The 11271-nt window shown below is 42.5% G+C and overlaps 1 pseudogene; it reads right to left on the bottom strand.

Moving 5' to 3' along the window:
* Positions 1-1122: 1122 nt before the first annotated feature.
* LOC120863365 lies at positions 1123-6464 on the bottom strand (annotated as a pseudogene).
* Positions 6465-11271: the final 4807 nt, after the last annotated feature.

Below are 11271 nucleotides of genomic sequence, written 5' to 3'. Positions count from 1 at the left end.
ATGGCACTGGTGGTTCCCACGTACACCGAAGACATCCTTGCTTAAACACCTGCACCTCTGGCTCAGCACGTGTATGCTGCAGACCAGAAATGCCTGGGAATTCATCCCTTTAGGAGCCTCAATCAGTCAATAAAGGACAAGAATTGGCAGGTAAATATGCCAGCTTCCTTTCTTCTTGGTCGGTCTGTTTTGAGCTGTGTTCTGCAGTGTCTCAAAGTTCCCAAGGGGACCGACCCCACACAGAAACGTGTTCGTTAATGCATTCTTCATCAGCCCCTCTCCTTTCTCCGCATGACCTCCTCACTCCGGGCCTCCTGAGATTCCTTCTCAGATGACCTCACATACATTCAAAGCCTTGTCTCGAATTCCTCGGAGGGGAATCCAAGGTAAGATAAATTTAAACAATTAGCAATTTCTTATTTTGGTGGCACTGTTTTTTTCTTTTTTACATCTAATTAAGAGGTTAAAATCACATGCTTTTCCACTAAGCCGGCCTAGATTTAGATCCTGACTTCTCCTCTAATTAACTGGGTAATTTGGACAAGCTGCTTAACTTTTGTGAGCTTCAGTCTTCTGTATCTATGCGTGCTAAGCTGCTTCAGTCATGTCTGACTCTTTGCGACCCCATGGACTGTAGCCCACCAGGCTCTTCTGTCCTTGGGATTCTCCAGCCGAGAATACTGGAGTGGGTTGCCATGCCCTTCTCCAGGGGATTTTCCCCACCCAGGGATCGAACCTGCATTGGCAGGCAGGTTCTTTACCATTAGCACCACCTGGGAAGCCCTCTATCTCTAGAGCATCGATACTAACAGCACCTATTTTAAAGTATTGTGCCTTATGTCTATGGAATTAAATAACACTCTCTTTGTAGTGTAATACGTGTAGTGCCTAATGTAGACAGACCTCGGAGACATTGCAGGTTGGTTCTAGACCAATGCAATAATCCAGGTATTGCAAACAAACAGGTCACAAGAATTGGGGGGCTTCCCAGGATATAAGAGTTATATTTATATAATACTACTGTATATTAAGTACACAATAGCATTATGCCTAGCAAACAATGTACCTACCTTATTTGAAAAATATTTTATGGCTAAAAAATGCTAAACATCACCTGAGCCTTCAATGAGCTGTAATCTTCTCTGGTAGAAGGTCTCTCCGTGATGCTGATGGCTGCTAACTGATCAGGAGGTTGGCTGCTGAAGGCTGGAGTGGTTGCAGTAATTCCTTAAGATAAGACAATTAAGTTAGCCTCATCTAGGCAATTTTCCTTTGGCAATTTCTCTGCAGCATGCAATGCTGTTTGACAGCATCTTACCCACAGTAAACCTTCCACATTTGGAGTCAATCCTCTCAAACCCGGCTGCTGTTTTATCAGCTAGGTTTATGTAATAGAATCCTTTGTTTCCACTTCAACAGGCTTCACAGCGTGTTTACCAGGAATAGATTGCATCTCAGGAAACTCCTTCCATGAGAAGGAAGCTCTCATTCATTACAGTTTCATCATAAGTTGCAGTGATTCATCTGTAGCTTCAGGTTCCACTTTAATTCTAGTTCTCATACTATCTCTATCACATTTGAAGTTACTTCTTCCACGGAAATCTTGAACCCCTCAATGTCATCCGAGAGGGCTGGAACTGACTTCTTCCAAACTCCTGTTAATATTGATATATTGACCTCTTCCCAGGAATCATAAATGTTTTTCATGGCATATAAAATGGTGAATTCTTTCCAGAAGGTTTTTGGTTTAATTTGCTTAGATTCATAAGAAGAATCACTGTTGATGGCAGCTGTACCCTTATAAAACATATACTTGAAATTCAGAATGACTCCTTGGTTCATGGGCCTCTAGCAGGCATGGAAACAGCGAAAACCTCACTGTGCGTCTCCATCAGAGCTCTCGGGTGACCATTGTCCACGGGCGGTCCTACTTTGGGGAGAATTTTTTTTTTCTGAGCAGTAGTAGATCTCAAATGTGGGCTTGAAAAACTCAGGAAACCGCGTTGTGTGCAGAGGTCCTGTCATTCACCACTTCCTCCCATTTATGGAGCACAGGCAGAGTTGCTTTAGCGTAATTCTTAAGGACTCTAGAATTTGGGGAATGTAAAACAAGCATTGTCTTCAACCGCAAGTCATCAGCTGCTGTCACCCCTAATAAGAGAGTCAGCCTATGCTTGAAAACATTGAAGTCGGGCATTAACTTCTCCTCTCCAACTATGAAAGCCCGAGAAGGCATCTTCCTCCAAGAAAAGGCTGTTTTGTTTTCATGGAAAACCTATTGTTTAGTGTAGACATTTTCATTCGTTATCTTGGGCAGATCTTCTGAAGAGCCAGCTTCTGCCACCTTCAAACTTGCCTTCCACGGCCTCCTCACCCCTGTCAGCCTTCCCAGAATGACACTCAGGACCTCGTGCTGGATCAGGTTTTGACAAAGAGGAATGTGGTGGCGGTTTTGATCTTCCGCCCAGACCACTAAAACTTGCTCCACATCAACAATAAGGCTGTTTTGCTGTTTTTTGTCCCCTCCCCCCACATCATTTTTGTGTTTACTGGAGGAGCATGTTTCATTTCTCTCAAGAATTTTTCCTTTACATTCACAACTTGGCTAACTGCTTGGTGTCAGAGGCCTAGTTTTGGACCTATCTTGCCCTTTGACATACTTTCCTCACCAAGCTTAACCGTTTCTCTGTTTTGATTTAAAGTGAGAGATGTGGGACTCTTTCTTTCACTTGAACACTTAGAGGCCACTGTTGGCTTCTTCAGGTCAGTTCAGTCGCTCAGTCGGGTCCGACTCTTTGTGACCCCGTGACTACAGCACGCCAGGCCTCCCTGACCATCACCAACTCCCGGAGTTCACCCAGGAGTGAGTCCAACCCATGTCCATGGAGTCGGTGATGCCGTCCAGCCATCTCATCCTCTGTCATCCCCTTCTCCTCCTGCCCCCAATCCCTCCCAGCATCAGAGTCTTTTCCAGTGAGTCAGCTCTTCACATGAGGTGACCAAAGTTTTGGAGTTTCAGCTTCAGCATCAGTCCTTCCAATGAACACCCAGGCCTGGTCTCCTTTAGGATGGACTGGTTGGATTTCCTTGCAGGCCAAGGGACTCTCAAGAGTCTTCTCCAACACCACAGTTCAAAAGCATCAATTCTTCGGCGCTCAGCTTTCTTCACAGTCCAACTCTCACATCCATACATGACCACTGGAATTAGCCTAATTTCAACTTATGTGTCTTAAGGAATAGGGAGGCCCAAGGAGAAGGTGAGAGATGAGGAAATAGCCCGTCAGTGGAGAAGTCAGAACACATACAACATTTAAAGCGAAGTTTACTGTTGTATGCGGCTGTGGTTTGTGGTGCCCCAAAGCAATCATAACAGCGACATCAAAGATCACGGATCACAAGTCACCATAACAAATATAATAATAAAGAAAAATTTTGAAATATTGTGAGAATTACCAAAATGGGACACAGAAAAACAAAATGAGCAGATGCTACTGAAATAATGGACTTCCTCAAACCAGTGTTGCCAGACCCTTCAGCTTGTAAAAGATGCAGTGACTGCAAAGCGCAGGAAAGTGGACACAGTGGAATGAGGCCTGCCCATGCACACGGCCCGCACGTTCCCTGCCTCTGCCATGTACGGCTCGCTGTGACCCCACAGGCTCTAGCCCTCTAGGCTCCTCTGTCCGTGGGGTTCCCAGGCAAGAATACTGGAGTGGGTTGCCATTTTCATCTCCAGGGGATCTCCCTGATCCAGGGATCAAATCCTGCATTGGCAGGCGGATTCTTTAGCCAGTGAGTCACCTGGAAAGACTGTACATACAATATAGTATTTAATAATATAGTATAATATAGTGCCTAAAACATATTCAGTAAGTATTAGTTATGGTTACTTAGTTTAATAACTTCTTGTTTTGTTATTAGAAACATATGGCCTTTAGGTATTTATTGAACAAAGAATAAATGCATTTTGAAAGCCACAACCTTGGATGCCTAGACTGCCCAAAGACAGCCCTTCCAGAGTCTTCATGTAGGAAGGGCTCTTACAGATTCTTTGTCCTGCTCACCGTAAAGGGTGAATGATAAACTTGGGCTTTAAAAGGTCGCACGGCAGGTGGCGAAAGTAGGGGCCCAAGCTGCCTCTTGCTTTTTTAAGTAAGCAGGAGGCTGAAGTATTCTTGCCACTGGTGTTGATAACAGAGGCCCCAGTGTGTTCTTTCAGCAGCACCACCCACTACCCGCCGTGTACACACTCAATGCCCTCAAGCCCCGGCCCCAAGTTCCCCAGGCTCTGATTCCTCTGTATTCCTGATGGCAAAAAGCAACTACTGAGTCCATCTAATTTAGACAAACAGAATGAACTCACTGTCAGGTTACTGGGGAGCCAGTCCGTTGAGCTAGAATGTGAGCTAAACAGTGGACAGGAGCCAACAGGGCCAACACAGAGTCAGAACTGTGTCCCAGTAGGAGGGGCTGGGGGCAGGAGAAGGGGACGACCGAGGACGAGGCGGCGGGGCGGCATCGCTGACCCGATGGACGCGAGTCTGAGTGAGCTCCGGGAGCCGGTGATGGACAGGGAGGCCTGGCGTGCTGCGATTCGTGGGGTCGCAAAGAGTCGGACACGACTGAGCGACTGAACTGAACTGAATAGTCTGTGAGCGCTGGATAGGTGCTCATGCCATTCTCCCAGGCTCCCCCTCCAGCACGATGGCATGAGTGCTGGCTGCCATGAAGCATCCATCTCAGGCTATGCCCTGACCCTCACCCACCAAGGCACATCCAGCTGGCCAAGACTGGCTGTGCACACACCTTCCCTCCCCGAGTGCCTTAGCTGATGAGAGAGGGGCTATTTGCTACTCTTCAGGTTTATTCACAGGGGACGGGGCTTTTTTTTTTTTTTTTTAATGATTTCTATGGGAAGTTTTTACTAATACATCTCAACAAAATCATTGACTTTGGTAGAAATTAGAACTAGGATTAAAAATACGTGTAATTTCCTGCTCTTGGATTAAAAGAATTAATATTATTCAAATGGCCATACTACCCAAAGCAATCTATAGATTTAATGCAATCCATATCAAAATACTCATGATCTTTTTCACAGAACTAGATCAAATAACCCTAAAATGTATATGGAACCACAAAAGATGCAGAATTGCCAAAGCAATCATGAGGAAAAAGAACAAATTTGAAGGCATAAGCCTCCCAGAGTCCAGACAATACTAAGAGGTGCAGTAATCAAAACAGAGTGGTTTTGGCATGAAAACAGCCATATGGGTCACAGGACAGAGTAGAGTCCAGAAATTAACCTACATGCGTATGGTCAATTAGTCTTCAGCAAAGGAGACGAGAGTATACGATAGAGAAACGCCAGTCTCTCCAGCGAGTGATGTTGGGACTGCTGGAAAGCTACATGTAAATCACTGAAGCTAGAACACTCCACACCATACACAAAAATAAACTCAAAATGGTTTAAAGTCCTAAATATAAGTCAGGACACCATAAAACTCCTGGAAGAGAACATAGGCAAAATGTTCTCTGACATATATCATAGCAATACTTTCTTGGACCAGTATCCCAAGGAAAGAAAAGAAAAACTAAACAAGGGGACCCAATTAAACTTAGAAGATTCTTCACAGCAAAGGAAACCATAAACAACACAAAAAGACAAACTGCGGAATGGAAGAGAATATTTGTAAACAATCCAACTGATAAGGAGTTAATATCCAAAACTGGAAGGACTGATGCTGAAGCTGAAGCTCCAATACTTTGGCCACCTGATGCAAAAAGCTGACTCATCGGTAAAGACCCTGATGCTGGGAAAGAGTGAGGGCAGGAGGAGAAGGGGACGACAGAGGATGAGATGGTTGGATGGCATCACCGACTCAATAGACATGAGTTTGAGCAAACCCCAGGAGATGGTGAAGGACAGGAAAGCCTGAAGCCTGGTGTGCTGCTGTTCAAGGGGTAGCAAAGGGTCAGACACCACTGAGTGACTGAACAACAACAACAATCCAAAATACACAAACAGCTCATACAACTTCATACAGAAAAAACAACCCGATCAGAAAATTGGCAGAAGACCTCAATAGACGTTTCTCCTGAGAAGACATGCAGATAACCAATAGGCACGTGAAAAGACTCTCAACATTGCTAATAAGTAGAGAAATGCAAATCAAAACCACAGTGAGGAATCTATCGCCTTACTCCAGTCAGAATGGCCGTCACCAAAAAGTCCACAAATAGTAAACGCCAGAGAGGGTGGAGAAAAGTGAACCCTCCTGCACTGTCGGTAGGAATGGAAATTGGTACTGTCACTATGGAGAACAGAATGAAGGTTCCTTAAAAAACTAGAAATTAACCATATAATCCAGCAATCCCACTCCTGGGTATTTATCAGGAAAAGATGAAGAAAATCAAATTTGGAAACATACCTGCACCACAGTGTTCATAGAAGCACTATTCATAGTAGCCAAGACATGGAAACAAACTAAATGCCCATCAATAGAGGAATGGATGAAGAAGATGTGGTACATATAGAATGGAATATTACTCAACCACACAAAGGGAGAATAAGATACTGCCATTTGCAGCAACATTGACGGACATGGAGAATATCATACTAAGTGAGGTAGTTAGACAAAGGCTAATGCAATACCATTTATATGTGAAGTCTAAACATTAACACAAATGTATATACAAAACAGAAACAGACTCACAGACACAGAAAACTACCAAAGGGCAAGGGGAGGGTGGAGTAATAAATTAAGAGTGTGAGATTAACAGATATAAACTACTATACATAAGATAGATAAGCAACAAGGATTTACTAACACAGGGAACTGTATTCAATATCTTGTAATAATATATAATGGAAAATAATCCAAAAATGTATATGTATATATATGACTGAATCACTTTGCTGTGCACCTGAAATTAACACAATATTGTAAATCAACTATACTTCAATAAAATAAGTAAATAAAAACTTCCAGCACCCCTCCAAAAGTACATGTAATTTTCATGGAGTTGAAAATTGAATGGAGCACATAATGATAGATGGCTAAAGTTCCTGTAGCTGTGCTGAAAAACCTTAACATAGTCACTGTTAGAGCCCTTTAAGAGGTTTTTTTTTTTTCCCTTTCGTATAACCCACAGTAGTAGGTTAATAAAGTTACAGCTGTCATTGTTTTTGATAGGACTGTATGATATGACCCTGGAGAAGAAAATGGCAACCCACTCCAGTACTCTTGCCTGGAAAAGCCCATGGAACAAATTATATTTAAAATATAAACTTATAGTGTAAATTTTTCTTTAATTTCTTAAGGCCGCTACAAAGATCCTGTGTTGTCTTGAACTCTACTTGTCACTCCAATGTTTGGTGTGTATTTATCTATTCGAATCACCAAAGTGATTGTGAATTCCTGAGAGCGTAAGGCAGCTGTACCTTCTCTTATTTTCTTGGGCCCACAGACCTCCGGTGTTCTGTAAATAGCAGACAGTTAATGAAGGAATCGCTGGCTGATGGACTAAATGAATATATGCACCCACTATGCTGCTTTTCCAGTAGTAGATTTATTTTAATTTGCAGTCATTTTCTTGTTCATCATCGTAATAAGAACCTCTGGTATGAGGTGGAGTCTGTGGCTGTAGAACCCTTTGTGGGTTTTCCTGAGACTGGGATTCTACGTCTTGTTTGGCTACACCGAATATTAGTTCCTTTGCCTCTGCCAGACTCGTATGTCAGGAATTCCTGCTTAGTCATGAACCACAGAACAAATTCACACCCTAGGAGGGTGGCAAGGGCAGCCTCTGACCTTGGGCAAGTTCTTCTACTCCTCTAAGGATCATCCTAGGAATTGAAAGAAGGAACGTGGTCTCTGGCAAGCACTCCAAGAATGCTAGTCGCTGCTATTACTTCTGCCTGGGCACGGCGTAGGTGGCAGAATGCAGCACTAAGGAACTCTAGGTTCCCTCCCTGGTGGCTGGCTGGTCAGCCACACCCATTCCTGTGCTGAGCTCAGGGCAGGATTGGTAAACACCGTGAATTCACGGGGGCTGGAGATTTGGTGAGAAGTATGAACCTAGAAACCCAGGAGGAATGACGGGGTTTCATTCGTATCACAGAGCTAGGAGAACAAGTGGAGGTGTGGGATGTTCTTCTATATGATTAAAATGTCACACGATTAGCATTTTTAAAAATAATTTAATCTATCTTTGGGGTCACAATTGAGCTACTAATGTCATTTGTATTTCAGGCAGTGTGGAATGATTTTTTTCCCATCTCACCATGTAGAGATGTGTACAATTTTTTCATCAATTTTTATTGATGAAATAAAAGTCTGTAGTCTAAGGCAAGGATAATTTAAACAAGAAAATCTCCCCTGCCCTTTGAGCTCCTCTCTCCTTTCTACGGTATGCTGTGCAACCTCATCATTTACTGACCAAACCTACCCATCCACAGAAATAGCTGCTCAACCATTAAGAGCAACATTTTCCTAGCATCAACAAGGTAATTGCTTAGGAAATAACCTTTCTGCTTAATCTTGGAAGGGTCCACAGCAACACATGACCCTCTACTAGGTTTGTACATTTAGATCAGGATTGTGCCAAATGTTGATAATACGTCATTTAGTGTATAGCCTTCTGTCTCAAAAACTCATGAATACGTGTGCTTTGACCTTTAACTAGCAGAACAGTTCTTAGAGCTTTCTGAGAGGCTGTTCCCAGGTTATAATCCTCAATTTGTCTTGAATGAAAATTTCAATGTCTTTCTTAGATTGACTGATTATTAGTTTTTTTTTTTTAATCAACAAACCAAAGTTAGCCCCTCCTATTTTAATTCTTAGAATTTACTGCAGAATTTAGAATTAAATTCTTAAAATTTATTCTTAGAATTTCAAAGGTGCTCAAAGACATATAGATTGACACGTGTTGGTGCCTTGTTTGTGACAGCAGAATGCTCTGAGAACCCTACGTATCATACGCAGCTGAGGACTAATTGAGTAATTTACAGTGGGTGGCTCCGTGGAACACTGTGTGGTTTATGGTCAATTAGCATTTAGCATCCATTCTTTTCCGGAAGAAGATACTATTTTTCTCAAACTCTCTTGCGGCTAGGGCTCTCAATGAGATTTTGCTTCCACCAAGCAGTGTGTGTGTGTAAGATTTGGAAGCTGGAAGTTAGAGGAAGGCCTCCCTTGTAATGAGCTGCCAGCTCATTAGTGTTTACAGCCAGTCTCAACATTCCAAAGTCTAGTTATCAGCCTTGTCATTATCCAGAGGCCACAGCCCAGATGCAGCAGTCAGAGCCTGGTCACCAGCCTCAGGGGGATCTGAGGCCGCTGTGGGCTCTAGCAGTAAAAAAAACATCAGCAATCGGCCGACCCCCTGCCCTTGAAACTGGTATTTGGTAGCACATTGCTGTCTTCTGTTTCTTGAACCAGCCTACAACTGGGTAAGTACCATATTTAAATCCCTTCCTAACTGAAGTACTTGGATTGATTTCTGTTTCATGCACTGAATCCTGACAGATAAAATACGATATGGATGTCAAGAAGAATTAAAGTCTCTCTGGGCTGTAGAACAATATTCAGGTTATAGCATTAGACTAAAAAATAAAAGTCAAGAATAGTATGTAAAGTGTATTTTCATTCATGTAAAAACTACACGTGTGTATATTTAATTATATTGTTGACCTGAAACAAGTAGCCATATATTTCTCCAGCAAGAATGGGTTTATTTGAGGTCAGAGAGAATCACAGTTGGTTGTCTGCAACCACGGCAAGCCACCACCTGGCAGGGGAAAAGAAGCCTTTTACAGAGGGGAAGAGGAAGTTGGGAGGCTGTAGTGACGCAGAGGCCGCGGCTTTTCATTGGCTGAGTCCCTGCCAGCAAAGAAGCGTCTGCTTCCTTTTGAACTCTGTTACCTCACAGGGTGAGAGAGCTCCCCATTCTGGTCTCCAACTCTATGTAATTTCTGTTTAATACATATTCTGTTTATTAATATTTTACACCATATACATATATGTTTGTTCATACATAGGAAAATTTGAGAAGTTCATATAAGAAAATGAAATCAGTAATTGCTTCTGGGAAGACAAAAGTGGAGTCTGGGATCAGAAAGAGCTTTATATTTGCTTTATATATACCCCTTAACGTGTTGACTTTAAAAAATTTTTGCTATGTTCATTAAATACATTTTTTTCTATTAAAAGTGTTTTTTAATTATAAGAAAGTGGCAAGTTTTGTAACAGATTTTAAACAGAAAGAAAAAAATACTAATTAACCTCCCAACCTACTATTATAGGTTTTTTGGTGTATATTTTCTCTAAATCCATCTTTATTAAATTTTTACAGAAAAATATACACACATACTAGTTTATAGTCTGGTTTTATTTTTGTTTGCTTGTTTTTTGTTTTGATTTTGTTTTTCTTATCATATGTAACCCAGAAAATAAATACTTTTCATATGATTAGAAATTTCCCCAAATCATATTTCATTGGAATCAAAGTGTTATTGATTTAAGACAAATCATGACCTTATATATAATGAAGAAAGAACTTGAAAAACTGCCTGCTAAATTATTACACAGACAATACATGGGCCTTCCCCTTCATAGGAGCCAGGTGTCTCGGGAAGTCAGGCAGCTTCTATCTAAAGGCAATAGGGCATTTCTGACACTGTCTCTACCGCTCCGCTGATGCTTCTACAGAAGGCATGAGTTGGTCAGACCACCCTCTCATTACTTTGAGATTCCTTTCATCAATTTCAAGCTATTTCATGGTTTCTCTTGCCCTCTGTGGCACTGGTTGGTATATGACAAGCTCATCCCACAGCGACAAAACATAACACAGCCTCCTCTTCAAGCCTGCATTGCAAGACTGTGTGGAATTGCAGTCTTTCCTTTCAGTTCAGTTCAGTCACTCAGTCATGCCCGACTCTTTGTGACCCCATGGACTGCAGTAGGCTGGGCTTCCCTGTCCATCACTAACTCCCAGAGTTTGCTCAAACACATGTCCATCAAGTCGGTGATGCCATCCAACCATCTCATCCTCTGTCGTCCCCTTCTCCTCCCGCCTTCAATCTTTCCCAGCATCAGGGTCTTTTCCAATGAGTCAGCTCTTCGCATCAGGTGGCCAAAGTATTGAAGTTTCAGCTTCAGCATCAGTCCTTCCAGTGAACACTCAGGACTGACCTCCTTTAGGGACAAATATTTGTTTGCTAGTATCACATGTCAGTCCTCCTGCTCTACTAGTCTGCCTTGTCCACAC

The sequence above is a fragment of the Oryx dammah genome, unplaced genomic scaffold, assembly GCF_014754425.2.
Source record: "Oryx dammah isolate SB20612 unplaced genomic scaffold, SCBI_Odam_1.1 HiC_scaffold_5, whole genome shotgun sequence".
Lineage (NCBI taxonomy): Eukaryota > Metazoa > Chordata > Mammalia > Artiodactyla > Bovidae > Oryx > Oryx dammah.
Note: the sequence above shows the minus strand (reverse complement) of the source record. Positions and strands in the feature narration are given on the sequence as shown.